This window comes from Nomascus leucogenys, chromosome 12 (assembly GCF_006542625.1).
Source record: "Nomascus leucogenys isolate Asia chromosome 12, Asia_NLE_v1, whole genome shotgun sequence".
NCBI lineage: Eukaryota > Metazoa > Chordata > Mammalia > Primates > Hylobatidae > Nomascus > Nomascus leucogenys.
The window spans coordinates 93,561,565-93,586,743 of NC_044392.1; the positions used below are offsets into that span (position 1 = coordinate 93,561,565).

The 25,179-nt window shown below is 37.0% G+C and overlaps 1 long non-coding RNA gene across 1 annotated transcript in view; it reads right to left on the reverse strand.

Moving 5' to 3' along the window:
- Nucleotides 1–779: 779 nt before the first annotated feature.
- LOC101177085 overlaps nucleotides 780–25,179 on the reverse strand; it is a 112,045-nt gene continuing 87,645 nt past the window's right edge. Inside the window, exons 3-4 of the long non-coding RNA XR_001114202.2 lie at nucleotides 3,274–3,387; nucleotides 780–1,005 (exon numbers count right to left, since the gene is read on the reverse strand). This is a non-coding gene — a long non-coding RNA (uncharacterized LOC101177085). The remainder of the gene's footprint in view (nucleotides 1,006–3,273; nucleotides 3,388–25,179) is intronic.

A 25,179-nucleotide genomic window follows, 5' to 3' on the forward strand; every position in this document is an offset into this window, starting at 1 on the left:
TTAGTTTGTGAACTGAGATTTTGGTCTGCAAACTTCCATACATTAGTCACGTTCATACCATAAAACATGACTCTATTTGATATTATACTATTTTAAATTTTCAATTGTTTAATAATATTTTAGTAGGATAGTAGGAGGCGTTTAAAATAGTATTCTTTATCTTTTATCCAGGTTCACAGGGAGATCACCACTTTAAAGATGACAAATTTATATCTTATTAAAAATAAGAGTATTGTTTTGTTACACAGTATGAGTTGCTGTAAAACCTAGGATTTAGACCTAAATCCATTAATTAATTCTATAAAAATGAGATCTTAAGAACTTTACACTTAAAGGGCCTAAGAATTTCAAGGAGAATCTTAGATTCTTTTCTTGATTTCAAAGTGTCAACAGTTGATGGTCTCCTGTGTTCCTTTCCTCTCATGAGACCAAATGCTTCAGAGGAGTGACCTTCTAATGTGGTAAATTGAGATCTAACTACTAATTACTAACTGTTACTGCAATTCTTGACCTGATCTCTAGAGCTGGAAAGTAAATCCCTGTCTCTGGAGTGTAACTAGATCTAATAGGCAGCCTCTGAGTTAATGCAGAGAGAGCATCTTAGCAATTGAATGACTTTCAAAGTGTTACCTTAATGAACACCATTGGATGTAATGTTTTGAAGCTCAAACTAGGCGAATGTACTTTCCTTTTCTCTGACAGTAGTTAAGTATAAAATTTCTCTATTCCTTTATTTAGAGTGAAGAAGCACATTAGTGAAAAAAAGTATAAGAAAGTTCTCCATTGGTACATTTTTAATAGCTTCAAGCTGTTAACAGTTACACTGGCCCTAGGTATGGGGTGGCACATGTTATGGTTAACTGATTAGTACAGAGCCTCTTGACATACAGACATTTTTCTGTTACTGGTATCAGCCATGAAAATGTATTTCTAAGCAATTAAGCCTTAACTCCTGCTGGTTTGGAAGCCATGAACCTTCAAATTCCCATTCAAATTATTCAACACCTACCATGGGTAGGAAAAAAATACAACTTCATTAGTAAAAGCCACAAAGAAATCTATTGATAAGTTTTTAAAATTTCTTTAACATGAGAAAAATGCAAAAACGTTCAGATTGTAAATTAGCCACACAACTTTAAAATGACCTCATTTTCTTTTTTCATAACTCTAAAGATTTACTTTATGAGGTCTTAGGTTTAACAACATACTTCAAAAAGAATGTGGATAGCAAAATAAATATGTGAAAGGTTACATGTAGGGGAGCAGGGAGAAAGGGCAAAGAAAGCAGGATCGTAACTGTGTGGTTTTCGCTTGTTTCCAATTCTTATCTGAACTAGATATCGACTTGGCAATTCTAAAATTAGAACAACTGGATACTGGACAAGTAGAGATAGTAACTGCCAAGAGATCCCCATTATGTTTATGAACAATTTCTTCTTCCCTCTCTCACTCTCACAAAAGTTTCATAAACCCTGAGGAGACATTTTTATAGAAGGCCTATTTTCTTATCTCTAAATGGAATAGAGCAGGAGAGTAGTATAAGACAGGAATGAAGAGTCATTCTCATCAGTAATAGTTTTGCATAATATTGGGGGATGTTTTGTATCTTTTATTCTAGAGGGTTGGATTATCATTTTCAGTACCTTATGAATCAACTTGTTCCAATATCTCATAAGCAGAGCTGCCTCTACAAAGGTAGCATTATACTTTCAAAACATTTATGATAATGAGAGCTAGACTTCACACATGTCAGTTAGTGGAAACTGGAGTATTTAACTTTACCAAACTATTTGAAGTGGAAGGCTCTGTTATGGCTCTGTTACTGATTTCCCTTGTAGTTTGTTCATACTATACTTCTTAAGAGTAGTTCACTATTTTCGTTCCAAATGTAAACTCAAAAAATTTCCATTGTTATGGAAATTTCCATTGTTAAAATTTCCATTAATTTCCATTAATTTCCATTGCTAAAAGAAGTTAAATCTATCATTATAATGCAAAGCTTTACATAGATAGGTGACCTCCCCCGCCACCGCCTTTTTTTTTTTTTTTTTTTGCCTCTGCAGCATATCACTAGGCAATCTAGGGTCATTCTGTTATTCTCTCATCTGGTTTTAACTTTGGATTTTTAATTGCTAGTTGTTTGTTCTAACAAGAATTAGATGTTATGTTTTGAGCTTTTCAGATGGAGTTTATTATGTATATGCTACCAAATTATCTTAGAACTTTGTGGGATTTAATGGGTCAGTCTTTCTAGGTTGAGAAAGGAGAATGAGCCAAGTAGAAGATCTATGATGAAATGAACTACAACAATGGAATTATATCTGAAGAAGTAAATTTCTATTTCAAGTGTGTATTTTCAGCTCACTATCAGGAATTATTACATCAGCATGAAGACAAACCTCACTAGTGAGTTAATTGATTGTTATTAGGGTTCATCAGAGCAGATTTAGAAAGTGGCCAAGGTTTGTCATCTATTGCCCCTTTTCTTGTTGTTGCTTTTATTCCTGCTCTTTTAAATGTTTTATAAAAATATTTATTGAAACCTACCAATGATACTTTGTAGAATTTAATATACAAAAGAAAGGAGTATTCTTCTTCAGGACCTTAAAGTCTCCTCAGGGGGATTAAGAAGGTTTACTGAATTTTAAGTAACAGCCCACCAAATGGAAACTGTAAGTGCCAAATGAGTGGTAAGAACAGTGAAGACTTAAAAGAAGAAGAACTAACTTACAGATCAGTTGTTGGAGTGACGGTTCACTGGGAAATGGGATTTGAGCTGTGTTTTGGATGGTGGATATAATTGCCCCCTGAGAATGATTAAGTCTAAGGATGTAGGGGGCGGTGGTAAGGAGCACATAAATTATTTGAGATACGTTTTTTATTCTAGTAATAAATGAGTAGTTCACTGAAGCCTGATTATGGCAGGAACTGAACATCAGTTTACAGCATTTGACTTTTCTAATAAACAATGGACAGCATTTAATTATTTTGAGCCTGGTCAAATATTTTGCCTCACAAGATTAATCTTCCGGAGGACACATATGAAGGCAAGACTATGGTAGTAGGAAACTCTATGAAAGTATTCTAGATACAAAGTAATAAGGCTCTGAACTAGAACAATGGCAGGGAGAATGGAAAAGATGAGATATTTGGAAGATGACTTATCTGAGAAGAGTCTACAATACTTAGTAATTGATTTTATAGAAGAGTTAGAAAAACTAGCCAACATGATTTTACATTTATGATTTTTTGCAACTGAGGGAAAACTAATACCTTTAGAGAGGTGGTTCACACTTGTAATCCCAGCACTTTGGGAGGCTGAGGCAGGTGTATCGCTTGAGCTCAGAAGCTCAAGACCAGCCTGGGCTACATGGCAAAACCCCATCTCTACAAAAAATACAAAAATTAGCCTAACACGGTGGTGTATGCCTGTAGTTCCAGCTACTGTGGAGAATGAGGTGGGAAAATGACTTGAGCTGAGGAGGTGGAGGTTGCAGTGAGCTGAGAAGGTGCCACTGCACTTCAGCCTGGGCAACAGAGTCAGACCTTGTCAAAAAAAAAAAAAAAAAAAAGAAAAGAAATAAAAGAAAAAACATTCATTCATTCATTATTAAATGTGCATCGGCTCCAGAACACCAACCCAGCACACTGTAGAAAGATATGCAAAATATCAAGGTCATGCTCCTGTAGGTCATAGGCGTATGTCAAACCTATTGACAAACATTTCCATTTCATTATGGGAGGAACATTAGCCCTGTTCACTTGTGTCACCAGATGATAGCAAACATTGCTCCATTTCCTTCTCAAATTATGACAAATTCATTTGTACTCTCTGTCTCTCCATAGGTATTTCAAATTAGTTTGGAACCATTATTTTTAGTTGCCTGGAAGTATACATGCAGGAAAAGAAAGCTTTATGTTGGTGAGAGTTTTTTTTTTTAACCTGTTTTACTACGTGTCTTTTAGAAAGCAATATGCCACCATCATTATTACAACAACAAAAACAGAAGAGTACAAATAGGAACACTTTTATTCTATGAAGGTCATCATGAAGTTGCATTTGAAATCTCAGAGAGAAGTGATGTATGAGAAACTTCTTACAACTTCTTTCTATAGGTCATATCTCCTTTGGAAAGTGATCACAATATTACAAAGTGTCATGTAGAAATATCTTTGAAAAAATTGAATACAACAAAAAATGTTGCACAAGCTATTTTTTATACCTTACTCAGTTTTTTTTTTTTTTTTTTTTTTTTTTTGAGACGGAGTCTTGCTCTGTTGCCCAGGCTGGAGTGCAGTGGCGCAATCTCGGCTCACTGCAAGCTCCGCCTCCTGGGTTCACGCCATTCTCCTGCCTCAGCCTCTCCGAGTAGCTGGGACTACAGGCGCCCGCCACCGTGCCCGGCTAATTTTTTTGTATTTTTAGTAGAGACAGGGTTTCACCGTGGTCTCGATCTCCTGACCTCATGATCCGCCCGCCTCGGCCTCCCAAAGTGCTGGGATTACAAGTGTGAGTCACCACGCCTGGCCACTCAGTTTTTATACATCCCTTGGAAGCACCTTATAGCCTCTATCATTCTTGAACCTCTTTGGAAAATTTTAAGCAAAAAATTGTGGTAAGTAGTGGAGGAGGTATGACCAAGACATACCTGACTCAAGTACCTAAAACTATCTCAGGTTACAGTTTGTGAAAATAAGTAATAGTCTAGTTTTTAAAGTAGCTTTAGTCATAAAACAAAATTATGTGATTGGTAAAGCAGCAATTTCTCTTTCAATTTTAAAAATCTAAGACAAACATATATGTTATTTCAGTTGATGTCTTTTCAAAGTTCTACTGTAACCTAGGTTTTATATTTGTCTAGGGAGAGAATAGTTTACTATGTACTAAGTAGTTCTCCAGAAAAATAAAATAAATAAAAACTCTCTGTTACACTATATGACATGAAATGAATATATACCCAATCATTCACTCATGGTTCTGGGAAGAAATAGAAAAAAATGAAGAAAACAGGACAAGAATTTCCAATATTCATTCCTATAATCATTCTATCTAAACATTTCATTAACAGAGCCAACTTTGGTACTCAGAATTTGAGACATAAAATACTTTGTTATAAAATTATTTCTTGCTCTTTACATTTACATATGGTACTGAGAAATTTCTGAGCTTCCTGGAATTTCTCTGAAGAATTTTAGATATTACAGTGAAATTTCAAGTTGCTAAAATGTTTGATGATAAAGCAAGCTTGAATTAAAAAGGTAACAGCCTAAACCATTTGAAAATTTCCATTTGGTTCCTAATGCTTTATTTTCAAGGGTCATGTACACTCTTTTTCCATGAATGTTTAAATTTCCTTTCTTTTCTAAAATGGCCCGAATAACCAAATTTCCCTAATAGGCTTTAGTGAGAAATAGCTAATAAAATCAGACAGTACGCTGCTATGCGACTGCTGAAGAGAAACATTTTTCTTATTAAAACATCTATATTGAATTCTCTTTAATGTTCAAGAATTCTTGCCTCATTCTGTCAAACTTCTCCACGCTATTCTCATTACTTCTCAGAGCAACACTATGAGATTTTAAAATGGCAACCATTACAATTTTATTTCAGTAGTGGGAGAAACTGAGGCAAAGAGAGTATAAGGGTATCACACAGTATGCCGGTGGCAGGCCTGGGAACAAAACAAGTATCTTTAATTTTCCTCCCAAAAGCATACTCTAAAAAACTGAAGAAATTTCTTTGTCTTCAAAAAAATGGGAGTAGAGGGGAGACAAAAAAAAAATCCTACAGTAGTAGAATATCACTATTGCTGGATGTTATTAGGCCTAATTAATGTTTCTGAAAAATGTCTATGAGGTTTATTCTTTGCTAATAGTACATTTATTATTTCACAACTTTGTAGAAAGTTCAAGTGCTTAGATGTAGAAAAACTACAGAGCGATAGATGATGAGAGAAAAGCACATATAGAATGAATATATTATCTCGAGCTACTTAATCTTTATGCTTCAATCTATAAATTATCACTTTATATAATAATTGCATTATTTTCCCCAATCCCTCTCAAATACACACACACACACACACACACACACACACCCCTAATGACTTTGCTTAAAACATACAGTAGTTGTCAATAATGAAGAGTTTTAAAATAAAAATGACATCATTAATTTTGCTTATTGCTTATGGACAAGCAGGAGGATGCCTTTGCAAACTGATTAACATATAGTAATGAATAAGCTTAATATAATTTCTATTTAAGTGAAAAATAAAATGAAGTGTACAGTTTTGGGTTAATGCTATATGCGACAATATTTCCAAAGATTGATCTTTAGTAAAGATATGTTAATAAAGCATTACTGGCTGCCCACTTAATAGAAGTTGCCTTGCCCTGCTGGGCATTAATAACATATGGATGATAAAAGAGTTCCTTTCTTCAGAGAGTAATTGCCTATATTTCTCATATTTTCCAGAGCTGAAAGCCAAAAATCCTCATAATTGATAAGCATATGGACTGCAGTAGCATATTGCAGAAACTCTCCGGCAATAAACCAACCCAATTCTGTTCAATTTCATTCTACTTCTTTATTTATGCAAAACTCAACGTAGTTTTTTCAAAACATCCTGGTTTCATTTCCTCCTCCCTGAGAAGCAGTTACACTTTAATCAGCATCACTGAAACATTTGTACCCCCTCACTCTTGTTATTTCGTTATGAGACTCTATTTTTGGCATATCAAATAAATATATTACTTATGAGGTTACTATTTTAATTTTATCAAACATTTTATTGTTATCTATGAAAACTGAAATATAGAATACATTATTTTTAGTTGAATTTTTAATATTCTTCATCCAAATGGTAGCTGCATTTTGTGAGCATGATATCATCAGATATGAATTCTTGTTGAGATTTCGCATTCACTTTTAATTATTTTTGTTTACTTGTTTAACAGTTAGAACTAATAAGTAACAATTATTTTGTTTACTTGTTTAACAGTTAGAACTAATTTGCACTTACATAATTCAGGTTATGAGAAAATTCAACATATAAATTAGAATTTAATTTGTATTTACATGAGGTTTTCTTTCTTACTTAATAGCAAAAACTTGTTTCCATAACCTTGTCTGTGATATTGTAGAGATTGTTCAAGCATCAGACAGGGGGTTATCCTCAATTATCTTCAGAGTCACTTTCAACTCTGATATTCTCTGATATCATGATGCTGTATATAGAATAATAGTAGAGACACCTTTTATATATCCTCCTAGATAGTTTTATGAAACTAATATTACTCAAACTAGAACTCCTTGGAATACTCGGAATTTCATCAAGTATTCTTCCCAAAAAATTATGTTGAGATTTAACAACAGCAAAAAAACCCATAATATATCACATGCACAATCTTTGTTAAACAGAGAGAATGATATAGGCACTGAACAATTCTGGGAAACCTCAGGCCGTGGACGTTTACACTCGTTTCTTTGATCAGTCACCCTTAATACATTAAACATCATTGCCCCAAACAAAATATCTAGCTTTCACTGATATCCAGGGTTTATTTACTTGTTTGCTGCAGGCAAACAAGCTTTCACCAAAGGAACTAACTTAGCTTCTTTGACTAGTGATTTCCATCTTTTTTCTTAAGGTTTTATTTCCATTGTTTTGAAATGGTGTGTAAATAGCTGATCCAAATCTTTATTCCCCTGAACCCTTTTCATGCCACAGTGATTTTTTTTGTTGTGGTTAAGAAAACACACAGCATGAGAACTACCCTCTTAGCAAATTTTTAAGTGTATAATATTGTCAACTGTAAGCATCATATTGTACTGTAGATCTCTAGAACTGTTTTTATTTTGCATGACTGAAACTTTACGCCCATTAAACTGCATTTCTTCAGTTTCACTTCCCCACTATTGGTTTCCCTTTTATGTCCTCTTCTTTACTTTTTTCTTCTACTGTCATTTCCCGTTAGGTCTTTCAGTACTTTTTGTATCTTCAGTCTTTCAATGCTTATACACCACTGCTGATTTGTTTAACATAATTAAGAAAACACAGTGTTATCATGTATTGTAAGATCCTTAGATATTAATGTACAGGTGGTCACAGCATCTTCTCATGTAGTAGGTACTTCCTTTACCTTCCAAATCCAATCCTTGCTATTGCCACCGTTATTCTATGAAGGATTTGTCAAGCCCCGTTTCTCCTGAATATTATTAAGTTCAAGGTTAATGTGTGAGAACAAAAACCAGAAGAGATGAAAGTCTATGATTTGCAACTGAAAAGAACAATTAGGAAGCATAGATCTAGAAACAGTAGAGAAATGGGTCAGGAGTACCAAAAGGTAAAGTGGACTTAGTAAACAGTAGGGTTTTTGAGATTTTTAGAGAGAGTCTTAAGACGGGAGTTAAAAATATTTTGTAATCAGCTCATATTCGAATTTTTTCAAGAGAGAAGAAAATAAAACTTCAAATTGCTTTCATTTAGTTTTGGTTGATAGACTATTATCTAACGGATTTGAATAGGTATCTAAATTTGGGGAACAATTATTTGGGATTTAACAAATAAGATAATTACTGTATATCATATATGTTTAAATGAAGCAAAAACTTACTTTCACAATGACCACCAAACTGCTAGTAAGCAGAGTGCAAGTTGATTTTTAAAAACAGCCATAATCTCACGCCTGTAATACCAGCACTTTGGTTGGCCAAGGCAGGCAGATCACGAGGTCAGGAGTTCAAGGCCAGCCTGATCAACATGGTGAAACCCCATTTCTACTAAAAAAACAAAAATTAGCTGGGCATGGTGGCAGGCGCCTGTATTCACAGCCACTCAGGAGGCTGAGGCAGAATAGCTTGAACCCAGGAGACAGAGGCTGCAGTGAGTCAAGATGCCGCCACCGCACTCCAGCCTGGCGACAGAGCAAGTCTCCATCTCAAAAACAAAAACAAAAACAAACAAAACAGCCATAATGTTTCTTGGAATATGACAGCATTATCAGAGGAAATTTCAGAAATTTCTTTGAATTTTACTTTTGGAGGACAAAGAGATAATAAAAAAATGGATGCTCCAAAAAGGACAAAACTTATGAAACTCACCATATTAAGAAAACCAAATACAACCTCTCACAAAATTATAAAATCAACATTAGTTTTTAATCCATCCTCAGTAGACCCTCACCTTCATAGAAGGTAGATCCTACTGGATGCGTTGCACGACTTTTCCTTAGTTCAGCTAAAGCAGGCAGGGTTCTTGTCCATCCCACAGCCACGAAAATGTAGGCTCACAGACGTTGCAGAGGGTGAGTAAAGCAGGATTTTATTGGGTGAAAAAGAAAAAAAGGGGTAAGCACGGAATCTCTGCAAGGCTAGAGTCTGAAGCTTGAGTGCTTCCCACCCTCAGCTTGAATCGAAGTTCCACACAGGAAGAGGAGGGGCCAGGCTCCTCCCTGGTGCAAAGGTGGAACCTTCCCTAGGCTCTACCTCAGTGGACAGGCTGGACGGAGTTTCTCCAGGGACCCCCGCCCATCTAGCTGTCTCATTCGCCCATCTGGCTGTCTCATTCGTCCCTCTGAAGAAGTACATCTAACTGCCGTTAGCATAAGGATAAGATCAAAGACCAATATTAACTGCTTCCTGCTGCCAGGGGGTGTTGTTTTGGGGAAACAGCCATCAGAGCTCTTTCAGAGGCCGATCTAAGGGTTCCCAGCAGAAGGGGCCATCGTCAGAGGCTCCCGTTGCATGACTGTTTGGAGTTTGATGACCTGAAGGTAAGAACAGAGAGGGGGTTATTAGGAAACATGTATCAAGATGAAACAAGGGCAGGGGCAAGGACAGCTCAAAAATTCTGAAGCCTTTACTAGTTTGCACTGGCAGAGGGAGGCCAAAAGCCCAACCGGTTAACAAAACTTTACCTTTTTGCCGGCATGTCAGGCTTCTGGGTTCCTTTCCCCGAACCCTTTCCTAAGCCAACCAGTTTAAGATTTGGGAAATTAACTCTTTCCAGTTTGGAAGATGCATCTGAGGGGAGTGTCCCATAGTACTGAGTCAGTTACCTATTAGTGAAGAGAGAACAGAGGAGGAGAAAGGAATAAAAAGAAGGCATTTTTTTCAAAGGAGTTCCATGGGTTGAGAATGCATTCAAAAGAGGTACAGACTCAAGATGAGAAAGAGGGGAGCAGGCATCCCTGGTTCCCTTCTCTTCCTAGCAGATACCTGGGGTAAGGGAGGGGGAGAGAGAAGAGCATCCTCTTTCCCTCTTCTGTCGTTGCATCCCCGAGTTCTGGCGACCTTGACAGGTGTTGCCATAGGTGTCAAAGCGACTTGCACCCATGAAGCAGGGAGACCTAGAGAATAGGAATAATCTGTTCTCACCTATGTTTCTTTCCCACCTACTGCCAGTAGCCTTAGAGTTCCCTAGACCTCATTTATGCCTCGGTATTAATGTGGTCTTGATCCATGAAACAAGATGCTTGGGGTTGGCTTAATCCGCAGTGCTGTGCTGTGCCTTTTAACCTCTATCATCACCTGTGCTGTGCCTTTTAACCTCTGTTGTCATTTGCCTCTGGATCCCTCAGATCCAGTTTTCCTCCCTAAGGCTTTGACCTGAAGCATGGAATTGAGTTTGGGACAAAAATGTGTCTTGAGGGGTTACATGGACTCATTATAAGCTGAATGCTAAAGTGAAACTGTGAAAATGAGTCCTCCTCCGACAAGGAAGAGGAAAGAATGTCTTGTGACACATCCAGATAACTGGTAGCTAGGGTTACGTTTGCTAGAATTTCGGTGTATGGTGCTTGGCTTTGGTTAGTTCCCTTGGTTTTACATTCCCAAAAAGGAAACCTCCGGGTGATGGGCACTGTATTTATTCCGTATTTATTTTATCACCTGGCAGGATTTGCAGGATAATTGCTCAGAACTAGAGTATCTATCCAGATTTCTACGATACCCATCCCTTTTGTTCTTTCTGAGCTACAGCCAGGGATTGCTGGTTGGTTCACAGAATCAAGCAAGATTAGTCTAAAATGTAGATGAAAACTTAAAAACAACTAGTGAGTTTAGAATTTAATGACAAAGATATACATTTTGAACATAACTTCTCTCTCTCCAGTCCTCATGTCTGTTAAAAAATAAATCATTGTAGGACTGAGTTGTTTGCAAAATAGACTTTAGTTTTATACTTGGCCTGATTATTTGCATAAAGTGCAGCAAGAATAATGATTTCTAAGTAGGCCTTTTGGATTGGCTTTGATGGAATTCTGTTCCACAAGGAGTCTCAGATAAGACCTTTTAAAGCTGAGCCCAGCCATGGGTTAGTATCCTCAAACACCTGTGAGTTGGGTGATCCTCTCCTCTTAAGGTCCCAAGATAAACGTGGAGGTCCTAGACCTGTTAGAAAGTGACATTCTTTACTGAATACAGGTCAGGAACCCTCTATAGGGACTATGTAGGCGAGGGTATGAGGCCAGTTTGCCCACTGGGCTTTTATTGACTTTGCAAGGAGAGATTCACTCCTTAAAGGGAAGCATACCCTTCCAGTCAAAGCCTTGGTAAAATTACCAGATTCTCCAACTGTGTCCTGTAGCAAAAGAAAAATGAATTCTTCTTGCACCGATGCAAACAACTATATTGCCATAAGTTAAGAATACTCACGGACAGTTTCCAAATTTTAGAGGAACCAGGTAGAGAAAAACAAACATGTTCCAAATTTTGATCCCAAGAGTAAACCTTACTTAATTATTAAAGGCCATAAATAGTTTAAATAGTTTAAGTAAATAGTCTAAATTTCCTTGACTCTGAAAAACAAAAAAAAAGGATCAGCAATATTTCAAGCAAAGGTTAAAAAGTTTGCTTCAGTTTTCTGAGTTCAGTCTATTTGGTTAACTCTTGTTTTGCTTGATATTCGTGGACATTTTAGCGCTTCATGGGTCCTGTACATTTTCCTTTAACGTCACAATCTCCAATGTTACCAGAAGCCTGTATTTGAGAGCACCTGTTTGAGTCCTACAGCTTATTATAAACCATTTTTTTTGAAAAGGATTAAAATAAGACAATTTTCTGTGAATAGCAAAATATCCAGGGTAGTTACAGTTAGAAACACAATTGAGAAGTTTGGTTATCTCTGTGGTTTACAATAACTTAAACATAACAACCTTAATTATGATTGATAACATATACTCAGAGATTAGAATTTGAGAAATCCCATAAATTTTTGCAACATATATTAGCATTATTCACCAAGATATAACCTAAAGAAGATTGAGCATCATATTGGCAATCCCATGTACCTAAATATGTGAAATAATCCTGTTTACCTCTCCTTTCTGGACATTTCAGGGGTCCTCTGAAGTATTTGAAAAGCCAGGTGCCAGGGAAGACAATTTCGAAACTGAAGTTTGATTTGGGGAAGGCTGTCAAATATGTTCGATAAACACTTGATATTATGAAATAGAATTCCAGATTACCATAAGTTTTTATTTTGCCAAAATGATGACTTGGAAATTTTAAGGAAGCAAAAAGCTTTTATAACTCTTTACAAATTTTGTGAAAGAGCAGATTAGCGCCTTAAGAAAACTTTGTTATGCTTTTATTTCAATGTTCAATTTACAGAAAAATCATATAATACTCCTTTTGGAATTTAGTTAGTATGTTCACCTAGATGACCTCTTCTGCAAGAAGAATTCTTCCACTGCTTCTTTGAACTTTCAGCTTTTTCCTAATTTAACTCAAAACAATCCTTTAACTCCAGACAAAAGTTTACATTTCCATGCCTTCTTATAAACTTTTACTAAAAAACAGACTTTACTGTTCTTACACACCTTTCATGTAAATCTATTTCTAGTAGTTTCAATTAACTCGTAGCAATTTTTAACTTTAAGGAAAACTTGGTAAGTTGTTTTAGTTGTGTGGTAAGTGCAGCCAAGGTTTGCCTTCTTAATTGAGGGTGTGGTTAGTTCCATATGGCCCCAGGCCCTACCAATTGTGAAGCTGGCAAATCAGATAGTTCTCAAAACCCCAAAAGCAGTTTGCACCCTCAAAACACTTAGCAAACCTCGTATCTGACCTGCATTTTACTAATAATCTTTAAGGCTGTTTTTGTTCCTTAAAGATTAAAGTCACATGAACTGGAAGCTTCCACAGCTTTTAACTTCCCTTTAAAAAATATTAGATCCAAGTGTTTGTCTTTCTTTAGGCCAAATTAATTAGAGCTCTTTTGACAGATATTACACGCAGTATAAACACAGACAGGCAGAGGAAAACCCGGTCGCTGGATGGGAACCTTTAAGAGACAGGGCTAGGAAAAAGTGGAGATATGGAGCCTGAGAGGGCTCATCCCCTAAGGCAGGGTTGCCCAACAAAGCCTTGCCAAGGGTTACCACCCGCGCCCTCAGGATGTAAAACAAGATGGAGGCTTGATTTCACAACCAAAACTTTGCAGAGAATACAAACAGTGATAGTTGTCGGGGAGTGCTAGCCTAGTAAAACATCTTATGAAGGAAAAAAACTTTAAAAGTTAGCTCCCGACAAGGTGGAGAAGGGGTAAGCAAAAAGAACAGTTTAAAAATGCCTGGGGAAGAACCTCTAATTCTTAGGCAAGTGGTTCCTCCACCAGGAGAAAATCTTAGTTATTGTCCATTGGAGCTGAACCCCTTGGCGGGAGAAAGGGAAGGTTGCAGCAGTGCCTGGCTGGAAACCAGCCATGTGGCAGTGCAGGATTCTTGAGCCATGCATCCCAGCCCCGGCAGGGAGGGAGGAGCGACTGGGAACTGCTGCTCACAGGAATAGTTCCGAAAAACGAAGGAAAAGGCCATGAAAAGGCTGGGGAGCAACAGGAGTTGGGGGCATGGTTTCCCCCACCCTCAGAAGTCCGAGGATGAAAAGGCTTAGAAGCGACAGTGAGAGGTTTTGAGTCTCCATTTCACTCACCGCTTCTCGAGCCCCCATATTGTGCACCAAAAATGTTGCAGGAATTTTCCTTAGTTCAGCTGAAGGCGGAGTTCTTGTCCGTCCCATAGCCACGAAAATTTAGGCTTGCAGACGATTAGAGAGGGTGAGTAAAGCAGGGTTTTATTGGATGAAAAAGAAGAAAAGGGGAAAACAGGGAGTCTCTGCAAATCAAAATGACTGTATCTTTTCCCACAGTTCTTGAATTAACTTCATCGATACATGTGGCCGGCCTAGTAAGCTACCTATCCTTTGATTATTAATAGCTTCTTCCTTGCTAACAAGATTCCATTATTGTTCTACATAGCATTATGTCCATGCCTGGGTAAAATGGTCTAAACAAAAATGACAATCACATTACCAACTTGTCAGCTTTGCTGTCTATTTTACCAAGTATCTCTAAAGAGGGGTAATGGCGTATTTTTCTGTGAAGCTCGCACCTTGAATCCCAGGTCCCACACGGGAAGAGGAGGGGCCAGGTTCCTCCCTGCTGCAAAAGTCATGAACTTCCCCGGGCTACACCTCAGTGGGCAGGCTGGTTGGAGTTTCTCCAGGGACCCCCTCCCACCTGGCTGTCTCAGATGTACAGAGTTCAAAGTTGGATGCTTTTTCTCACATTTCTTCAGAGAGCAGATACATTGAGGGCTTACCTGTTGTTGTAGGATGACTAACTGATTTCAACTAGAAGGCGGTAATAATGTAGTCACAAGATTAAGAAAGAAAGACGTTTTGGGAAGAGAAAATGAAAGGTCACTAGTAGGCCGGTGATATTCACCAATATTTTATTCTTCTCTTTCTCATGCACACACACACACACACACACACACACACACATTTGGCAGAATTCTTTAAATTGTCTGATTATTTAATCTATATTGAAATGGGAAAGGTTCCCTTGTCCCCCCTTGCAGGGCATGTGGTGGGGGTGTTGCTCGCTTCTTCAGTGCCCCATTGCTCAAACCTCTAGGGGAAGAGAACAGACAAGCGGGCTGTGGGGCTCCAACCCCACGGCAGTGTCTAGGTTGAATATTTATAGTGAAACCCAGTTGGCGTGTGTTGCAGGGTGCTCTTTTAGTTTAGCCATCCATAGGTGGCTTATGTTAGCTCAATTAGACCCTGCCTTATAGCAAGGACAGAGGGCTTTATGTGTCATGAGGTTCTTGCCTTGGTATACCAGAAGAATCAGATCACACGTGGGTTTGGAGAATGAGTGCAAGGTTTTATTGAGTGGCAGTAGCTCTCAGGAGATGGGGAGCCAGAAGGGAGATGGTTTCCCCTGGAGTCAGGCCGCTAGGCAGCCCTGGCTCTCCTCCAACTGCCTGGCCAAACTCCGCCTCATTCCGCCAGTCAAGGCCTGCCTGCTGGGATGCCGGCATCTGTCGTGTGGTCTTCCACAGGTGTGCCCTTTTCGACGTCCTCTCAATGTCCAGCCGCTTGTGTGTCTGCCTGCTAGGGTCTCAGGGTTTTTATAGACACAGGATGGGAGCATGGCAGGCCAGGGTGGCCTTGAGAAACGCAACATTTGGGCGTGAAGGCAGGAGTGCCTCTCCTCACCTAGATTCGTGGGCACAGGCGGGGGGTGGAGCATCACACCATTGCCTTCCCAGCACTTCCCTTCTCCCCTTACCCCCTTCCGTATCGATATTACTCAACTCCACATCTGGTCTGTATCTTTCCCCACAGTTCTTGAATTAACATCATTGATATATGTGGCAGGCCTTGTAAACTACCTATCCTTTGAATATTAATAGCTTCTTCTTTGCTAACAAGATTGCATTATTGTTCTACATAGCATATGTCCATGCCTGAGTGGTCTAAACCAAAATGACAATTGCATTACCCATTTGTCAACTTTGCTGTCTATTTTACCAAGTATCTCTAAAGAGGGGTAATGGCATATTTTTCCATGAAACTTTTACTTTACTAATAAAAGGGGACGGTTGCTGCTGGCACTGCACTTCCTAATATAATTCAATATTAAATCTAGATATGACGATGTGCTGTCTGACAATAGAGCACTCATTTCACAACCACAAGGTGACAAGCATGAGAAAACCAATGAATTAATGACAGTCTAGCAGAAAAATAGAAAGGGCCTGGTTCCTTGATTGTATCTGTGATCAGTCAAAGTAATGCTAAGAACTACCTACTTCTACAATTTTTACTATGTGAGAAACGTAAACTCCAATTTATTTCATCTACCCTTTTGGGAGTTTGTGTAACATGCAGTTGAAAACACTATTAACTTACACATTATAGCTTGTAGAATAACTGTCAAAGTCTCAGATCAAAGATTAGATGAACATGAAACTATAATCTGGAATATGTTGTAATGGCTTTTTAAAAATTATTTACATGGTGAAACAGATATTTTTATTCTGAAATAACAGATAAGTATATTAATACTTTAAGGAGTTAGTTAATTTTGCAACACTAGTATATAGCCAAAAAAAGAGACAAATCTAATTCTTTCTGTGCCATTTTAACTCTACCATTTTTTCTATATCCAATTAGAGATACTGACTGAATACTTTATCGATTGTTTTGTTTGCAAAGAAATGGTGTTGGGTATAAAATTCTACAAACCCTTAAAGCTAAACAAGGAGAAATATTAAACTGTGACTTCCTTGAAAGCAGTCACTGGATTATGTGCTTAGTTACTTGAAACAACACAAATTTATTATTTTACATTCCTGGAGGTCAAAAGTCCAAAAGAAGATTTACTGAGTGGAAACCAAAGTGTCAGTAGAGATATTTTCTTCTGTAGGCTCTGATGGGAGAATCCATTTATTTGCCTTTTGCAGTTTCCTGAGGCCGTTTGCATTCCTTGGTTCATGATCACTGTCCTGATCACTCCAATCTCTTGCTTTCATCATCGTGTCTCCTTCTACTAACTCTGCTTCTCCTGCTTTCCTTTCATAAGAACACTGGTGATTACATTTTTGAGCCCAAGCAAATAATCCAGGGTAATCTTCCCATCTCAAAATCCTGAATTTCATAACATCTGAAAAGGCTCTTCCACCAAATAAGGTAACATTGTCATAGGTTCCAGGGATTACGATTTGAACATCTTTGGAGGATCTTTATTCAGCCTAGCACAAATAGTACATTGACATAATAGCCTCTTCTGTTTATTAACATATGGCTTTAATTCAACTCTTGCTCTTCACTATGCTATATGATCTCACTAACGTAGTGAGAGGCTGAGATACTGAAATGAAGGTCCTGCTGACTTGAAGCTCATGCATGAACTGTAATGGATTTCTTCTACACAGAATATAGTCTGAGATTATCCAGTGTGACGCCATCCAGTCTGAGTTCTCTGCCTTTCAATTGAAATATTTAGATCATTTACATTATTGTAGTAATTAATTTTAGGTGAGTTAAATCTTTCTATTTATTCTACTCTTTCTTTTTTATATCTTCCTGCTTTTTGAGCTTTATTACTGTGATATTTTATATATACACATATATGTTATTATATAGATACACAGATATATATATTTTCATCCACAGTTCCTGGCTTATAACTCCTGTAGCCCTTGTTACTTCCTACGTGACTAAAACAATGAGTATATCTTTTGTTAAAGTATTTGTCCTTGTGTCATTGGTACCTGAAGCAGATCTGGAACAGCTTCGGAATGATAAAGATGAAAGACACTATTTTGTTATAATGTCAGGATGCTTTAGACCTCAGTGGCAAATCTCCTGCCCTCCTTTCACCTGCTCCTTTTTCTCCCCAAGGCAGACCATAGAAACTAAAAATGTTCTCTGATTTTCTCCTGCCTTTCTGTCTTGGAGCTGTCCATGAAGAAATTCTCTGACCTACCTTGTCTGATTGTAGGTCATGAGATTTCAGATACAATTTCAGAAGGAGTTCTTCCCCATATCCAGGAGGAAGGAATACTGCACAGAGAGACTGAGAAGAGTCAGACAGGCCTTGTTCAGTTCCTTCACTCAATCTATCAGTATTAGATCATACTCATTTGATCCAATCACATTTCTACATGGTTGTCCATGATTCAATTATGCTTATCCAGTGAAGTCTCCATAAAATGTTCAACAGGACTGGTTGAGAGAGTTTACAAAAAGCTAAACACGTGGAGGTTTTTCAAGAGTGGCAGCCCTGGAGAGCACATGGAAGTTTTGTGCCCCTTCCCCCGTACCTAGTCCTACATATCTCCTCATCTATGTCTTTTGATATATCATAATGTTTTGTTATCCTAATGCCTCAAAATAGAGTCACTCGTGTAAAGTAGCATTGAGCCCACAGTGGAGTTCTTTCCCTCCTCAAAGCAATAAAAATATAGGTAATAGATTGAGGTGATAAGATACACCTGCTCTTGCCCATATGAACCGAGACCTGAAACAAACCAACAGAAAGTGAAAGGTGGTTGAGAAATTGAAAATGCACGTATCTATGGAAGATCACAAAAGCAGCAAGGACCCTTTTTCTTATTTGACACACCTTCAGAGGCTCTGCTGGTGAGAACTCTAAGGCCTTCTCCTGACTTGGCAGCTGCTGCAGGAGGCGCTTCCTGAAAGAAGTAGTAACCCCCCACCTCAAGATTATGTCTCCAAGGTGTGGACCCATCTTGTCAAAGATGTTTGAATGGACTTTAAAAAATTATATTGTCTCCTTCTGAAATAGCAGGTTTAATTTCTGTCCAGTATAATAAAGATAATATTTTCTTCCTGGGCAAAATTGGGACAGAATTTCTTGCAACCCATTATGAAAGATTGAGACTTCTTTACCTTTGGGTTGCTGGCTTTTAATACAGACACACTGGGTGTGCAGCTTCCATCTAGTCCCATCAGTATCCCCTCTGAGGGACTGGAGAGCAGAGGAAATAGGCGTGAACATGAAAGTCACGCAACTTGCTTTATCGTTGTGAACAAATCCTTTGTCTCTTACTGAGGAGTCTCATATTTTCTGCCAGCTTACAGGAAACTGTGGCAAACTAACCTGTTAATTTGAAAATAGGATAAAATGGCAGACACTCCCGGTGTGGTTTTCTTATGTTGCCATGTATATACCCAATTCATTATTTCCAATGGTTGCATAATAGCTCATGGTGTACCTCCCCTACAGTTCACTCCTGAAGTCTCAGTAGTGAACACCCAGGTCTTTTTCAATTCCTTGACAAATAACACTGTATGAACAACTTCATATATGTCTCTGTATGAATCTGTGAGAGAATAATTGCTTGTTCGATGGGGGGGTGTAACATATCCAAGAGTAGAAGTGCTATAAATATACATACACTTAATTTGTGTACTGGTGCCAGATTGCTTTCCAGAAGGGCTGTATCAATCCATACACCCACCTGCAATTCATGTACATATCACCTTCAACCTTTGGTATTATTTTGTTTTCAATTTTTTGCCAATATAACAACTGTAAAGCTATATATCATTTTAGCTCAATTTGCATTTCTTATTACTAATGAGAATTATGCTAATAAATTTGAGCATCTCTTCATCTGTTTCTTAGGTTTTCAAGTTAACTCTGTAAATTGCCTACACACATCTTTTTCTCGTGTTCTTATAAATTTTTCTCTCTTCTGCTTTTAACTTTTAGAAATATCTTTTTGGTATTAATATTGTATGTTTTAATTAATATTGTATGTTTTAAAATTTTCAAAGATCTTAGAATCACTAAATTGTCTGCTGTTCATATCCTTAATTTTAGATGTATGACATTAATTAAGATATAATTCATCAATAATTTTGCTTTCTGGACCTAGCAACCAAAACAAAACAAAACAACCCTGGACCAGATGGATTCACAGCCAAATTCTACAATATATAAAGAAGAACTAGTACCAATCCTACTGAAATTATTCCAAAAAATTGAGGAGGAGTTACTCCTCCTTACTCATTCTACAAATCTAGCATCATTCTGATACGAAAATTTGTCAAAGACACATGAAAAAAGAAAACTTCAGGCCAATATCCTTGATGAACATAGATGCAAAAATTGTCAACAAAATATTAACAAACTGAAGCTAGCAAACACTAAAAAGTTAATTCACCACAATCAAGTAGGCTTTATTCTTAAGATACAAGGTTGGTTCACCATACACAAATCAATAAATGTGACTCGCCACATAAACACAATTAAAAACAAAAACCGTCCAGTCATGTCAATAGATGCAGAAAGGACTTTCAATAAAATTCAACTTCCCTGCATGTTAAAAGCTCTCAATAAATTAGGCATCAAAGGAACATACCTTGAAATAATGAGACATCTATGACAAACTCATAGCCAACATCATACTGATGTGGGAAAGCTGGAAGCATTCCTCTTGAGAACTGGAACAAGACGATGCCCACTTTCACCACTCCTATTCAACATGGTACTGAAAGTCTTAGCCAGAGCAATCTGGCAATAGAAAGAAATAAAAGGCACCCAAAGAAGAAAAGAGAAAATCAAATTATCTCTCTTCACAGATGATAGGATAGTATACATAAAAAACCCTAATGACTCCACCAAAAGACACCTAGAACTGATAAATGACTTCAGTAAAATTTCAGGATTCAAAAATTAACATATAAAAATTAATAGCATTTCTATACACCACTACTGTTTAAACTGAGAGCCAAATCAAGAACACAATCCAATTTATAATAGCCACAAAAAGAATAAAATGTCTACAACTACAGCTAACCAAGGAGGTGAAAGATCTCTACAACAAACACTACAAAACACTGCTGAGAAATCAGAGACAACATAAACAAATGGCAAAACCTTCCATGCTCGTGGATAGGAGGGATCATTATTAAAATGGCCATACTTCCCAAAGCAACTTACAGATTCAATGCTATTTCTATCAAACTACCAATGTTATTTTTCACAGATTTAGAAAAAGCTACTCTAAAATTTATAGAAAACCAAAAAAGAGTCCAAATAAAGAAATCCTAAGCAAAAAAAACAAAGCTGGAGGCATCACACTACCCAATTTTAAACTATACTGTAAGACTGCAATAACCAAAACAGCATAGTAGTGGTACAAATGTAGACACAGAGACCAATTAAACAGGATAGAAGATCCAGAGAAAAAAGCTGCACACTTACAACCATCTGATCAAAGTCAACAATAACAAGCAATGGAGAAAGGACTCGTTACTCAATAAATGGTGCTAAGATAAGTGCAGAAGATTGAAACCTGGCTCCTACTTTTCACTGTATACAAAAATTAACTCAAGATAGAATAAAGACTTAAATGAAGACTTACAACTATAAAAATCCTAGAAGAAAATGTAGAAAATACCATTCTGGACATCAGCCTTGACAAAAAAAAAAAAAAAGTATGACTAAGTCCCCAAAAGCAATTGCGACTGAAACAAAAATTGACAAGTGGGATCTGATTAAACTAAAGCACTTCTGCACAGCAAAAGAAACTATCAACAGAGTAACAGACAAACTATAGAATGAGTGAAGATATTTTCAAACTATGCATCTAATAAAATTTAATATTCATAATCTATAAGAAAATTAAACAAGTTAATAAAAATGCAAAAAAACCCATTAAAAGTGTGCAAAGGACATGAACAGTCACTTCTCAAAGAATAGAAACTTATGGTCAACAAAAATATAAAATAATGCTCAACATCAGTAGTAATTACAGAAATGCAAATCAAAACCACAATAAAATACTATCTCACACCAGTCAGAATGGTTATTATTAAAAAGTCAAAAAAATATACTGGCAACGTTGAGGAGAAAAAGGAATGCTTATACAGTGTTAGTAAGTATGTAAATTAGTTCAGCCACTGTGGAAAGCAGTTAGAAAATTTCTCAAGGAACTGGAAAAAGAACTCATTTGACCCAAGAATTTCACTCCTAAGTATAAGCCCAAAAGAAAATAAATCATTCCACCAAAAAGATACATGCACTCAAAAAGATACATGCATTCCACCAAAAAGATAGATGCTTCATTGCAGCACTGTTCACAATAGCAAAAATAAGGAATCAACCTAGATGCCCATCAATGGTGGACTTGTTTAAAAAAAATGTGGTAAATATATACTGTGGAATACTAAGTAGCCATAAAAAAAGAACAAAATCATGTCTGTTGCAGCAACATGGATGCAGCTGGAGGCCATTATCGTAAGCAAATTACCACAAGAACAGAAAATTAAATACAGCATCTTTCCACTTATAAGTGGGAGCTAAATTTTGAGTACACAATGATACAAAGAAGAGAATATACAATGGGGTCTACTAGATGGGGGAGGGTGGTAGGAGGGAGAGGGTTGAAAAACTATTGGGTATATGCTCACTACCTGGGTGACAGAATCGTTTGTACATGAAACCCCAGTGACATACAATTTACCATTGTATCAAACCTGCACATGAACCTAAAATAAAAGTTGAAAGCGAAATAATAATAATAATGTTGCCTTCCAGTTTTGCTTTTGATGTTTGAAACATTTCATACATATCTTTTAGTCCTAAAGATTTTTAAATATAATTCTATATGCATCCCTTAGACTGTAGCTTCTTCTGCAGATTGTAGTGTTTTCTCCATAATGTGCGTTCAAATTTCAGTAACTGAAAATTAGACTGGGCATGGTGGCTCATGTCTTTAATCCCAGTATTTGGGAGGCCAATGTGGGAGGATGGCTTGAGACCAGGAGTTCAAGAACACACTGGGCAACATAACAAGACCCCATCTCTATTTCATTTTAAATTTAAAAACAAAAGAGAAAATTAAATTGTTCAGGTTTACTCATGTGTAGGTAGAGTTTTGGTGGCAGGTCATTCTTCAGTGAGTGCACATTTGTTCTTAATATCTTAATATTATGATCTCAATATTTTAACAAATAATGTATGCAAATACCTAGCTTCAACTTATTCCTACATTTATTTGTTTAGAAACCATCCTCGGTTTATTTGACTTGATAAATATATTAGACACAAATTTGTCTCTTTCTTATCAAGTAAGGCAAAATCATTTTTGACTGAATATTTCTATGGACATATCATAATTGATGACTCAATGAAAGTATTACAAAAGATCCTAAAACTTTTTGGAAATCTTCTCATGAAGCCTTGGCTTCAGACTGTAGGTAAAATTCCTAAGGTCTCCCTTCAACCATGAGCAAGTAGACTGTGCCAAGTCTGGGACAATGCAGATAATATCAATATTGGTTTACAAATCTTTGTTACAGGATAACTACCTGCAATGGTTTGGTTTGCGTTTGTCTCTTGGTGTTTTAAAATTTTTGTCTAAATGTAATCAAAAGTATCAAATTATAAACTGTTATAATAGGGAGGCAACCCATTTCTTTAAGACCCTAACCTGATCACATTTTCATACGCTGCTAGAAAACACATTAAAGATCTTTCTTCTCTGAATATGTCCCCTCATTTAATAACTCTGCCTAGAATGTACTTGGCCTATATTATCCTTTGGATGTAACTTAAATGTCACTTTTCACCTAGACAGAATTTTTTCGGGGGGCTGGAGGGCAGGGAGAGTACTGCAGTATCACTTATTAGATTGTACAACCCTATATCTTGAAATGATTATTAGTCCCTAATAACAAGAACCATTCCTTAAAAGGAAAAATAAAACACATTCAGTTGGCTTGAAACAGACAAGGAGCAGTATTCTACAACTGCTTGGGTTGGATCTCTGTTCTCCTTTGGTTTGGTCAAGTCCTATATTAGCAGCCATTCCCTCCTGCAAGAAGAACTAGGGAACCAGAGGGAAATGTGATTCCCTTAAGCCATTTCCATTTTCTTGAATTGTAGTAGTATCACTGATAGTAAAGACTGGCTATTTAATAGAAATGAACTAACAATGGAGAGAAGGAATTTAACTAGCAACATATGTTGGGGCCAGCTTACTTAGGGGAACTTCTCAGGCAAGTATATTTGTTTTCAGCTTTGTTCACTCTAAAGCTACATTGTTTGGCATCAGAATGGATGTGTATATAAATCAAATAATCTATTGATCTATTGATATTGCTTAGGGGAGTTTTTAGGATTTTTACTTCTTAGGTGTAATCTTACAGCAGTTCTGTCAAAAGCAGTGAGGTCTGAAGGTTGGACTGTGCTGCAAAGGATACTGCTGGGTGGTTGCTTATTTGTAATATTGCAGAATATTATAGCACTTACTGGAATTTTAGAGATAGGCAAGGTTAAGTATTAAGGTCTAGCATTGTTTTCTATAAATCAGGATGTTTTACAAAGAGCTAAGCCCCTCCTCCTACCCACTTCTGATGAAACCTCCATATTCCACATTGAAAGCAATGTTCCTATTTATCTATTGGTGTGTTTTTTTAGGCAGTTGAATTGAAACCTGAAGAGAAACAGAATATGCTGGTTGTGGCTAAAGGGAAGAATGGAGGGGATAGGGTAGGTATAATAATTTACATATCTTGATCAGAGTTTAGAGTATGTTTAGAAGAGTGGTAGAAGATAAATTTAGAATATTATCTCATGGAAGTATCCTAGACAAGTAAAAATGAAGTAGGACCTGAAGAATAACTGTAAGATTCTGAGCAGTCAAGTGTTTTACAAAGAGGTGGATTTGAGAAACTTAATTTGGCAGTTTACTGTCGCATGAGTTTATCTAGAATAAAACAGGAAGCAAGAGGACCCTTTGGCAGTCAGTCCTTGCCCAGCTGGAAGGGCACAGTAGTGATGGTAGTGAAAATGGAAATTAAGGGATGACAGATGCTCTGGAATCTGGAAATTCTTAGATGAAGGCAAAAGGAGAGAATAATTTCTAACGACTTCTAGTTTTTAAGACTGAGTTGCTGAGAATACAGTGGCTCTATAAAAAAAGTATCAAAGTCAAAACTATTTTCATAAGTAAATGGTTAATTCTGGTTTTAGTGTCCACAGCCTTTATTCCGGTGGTAAAATATCTGAATGTAAGTGTTTCAATAGCCTCTAAAGATAAAGACAATAGGAAAATAGAATGTTTGGGCTAGTTTACAAACAAAATAAACATTAGTTAAGAACTAATTATTAATATAGGAACAAGGGTAAATTTGTTAAGGAAAAAAGTAGAAGGAAAGCAAAGAAACTCTTTGGGAAATGCCTTTGTTTAGGGAGCAAAACATCTCTTTGTTCCATGATATATTTTGTTTATGTCCCCACCCAAATTGCATCTTCAATTCCCACATATTGTGGGAGTAACCTGGTGGGAGATAATTGAATCACGGAGGTAAGTCTCTCCCTTGCTGTTACTGTGATAGTGAATAAGTCTCAT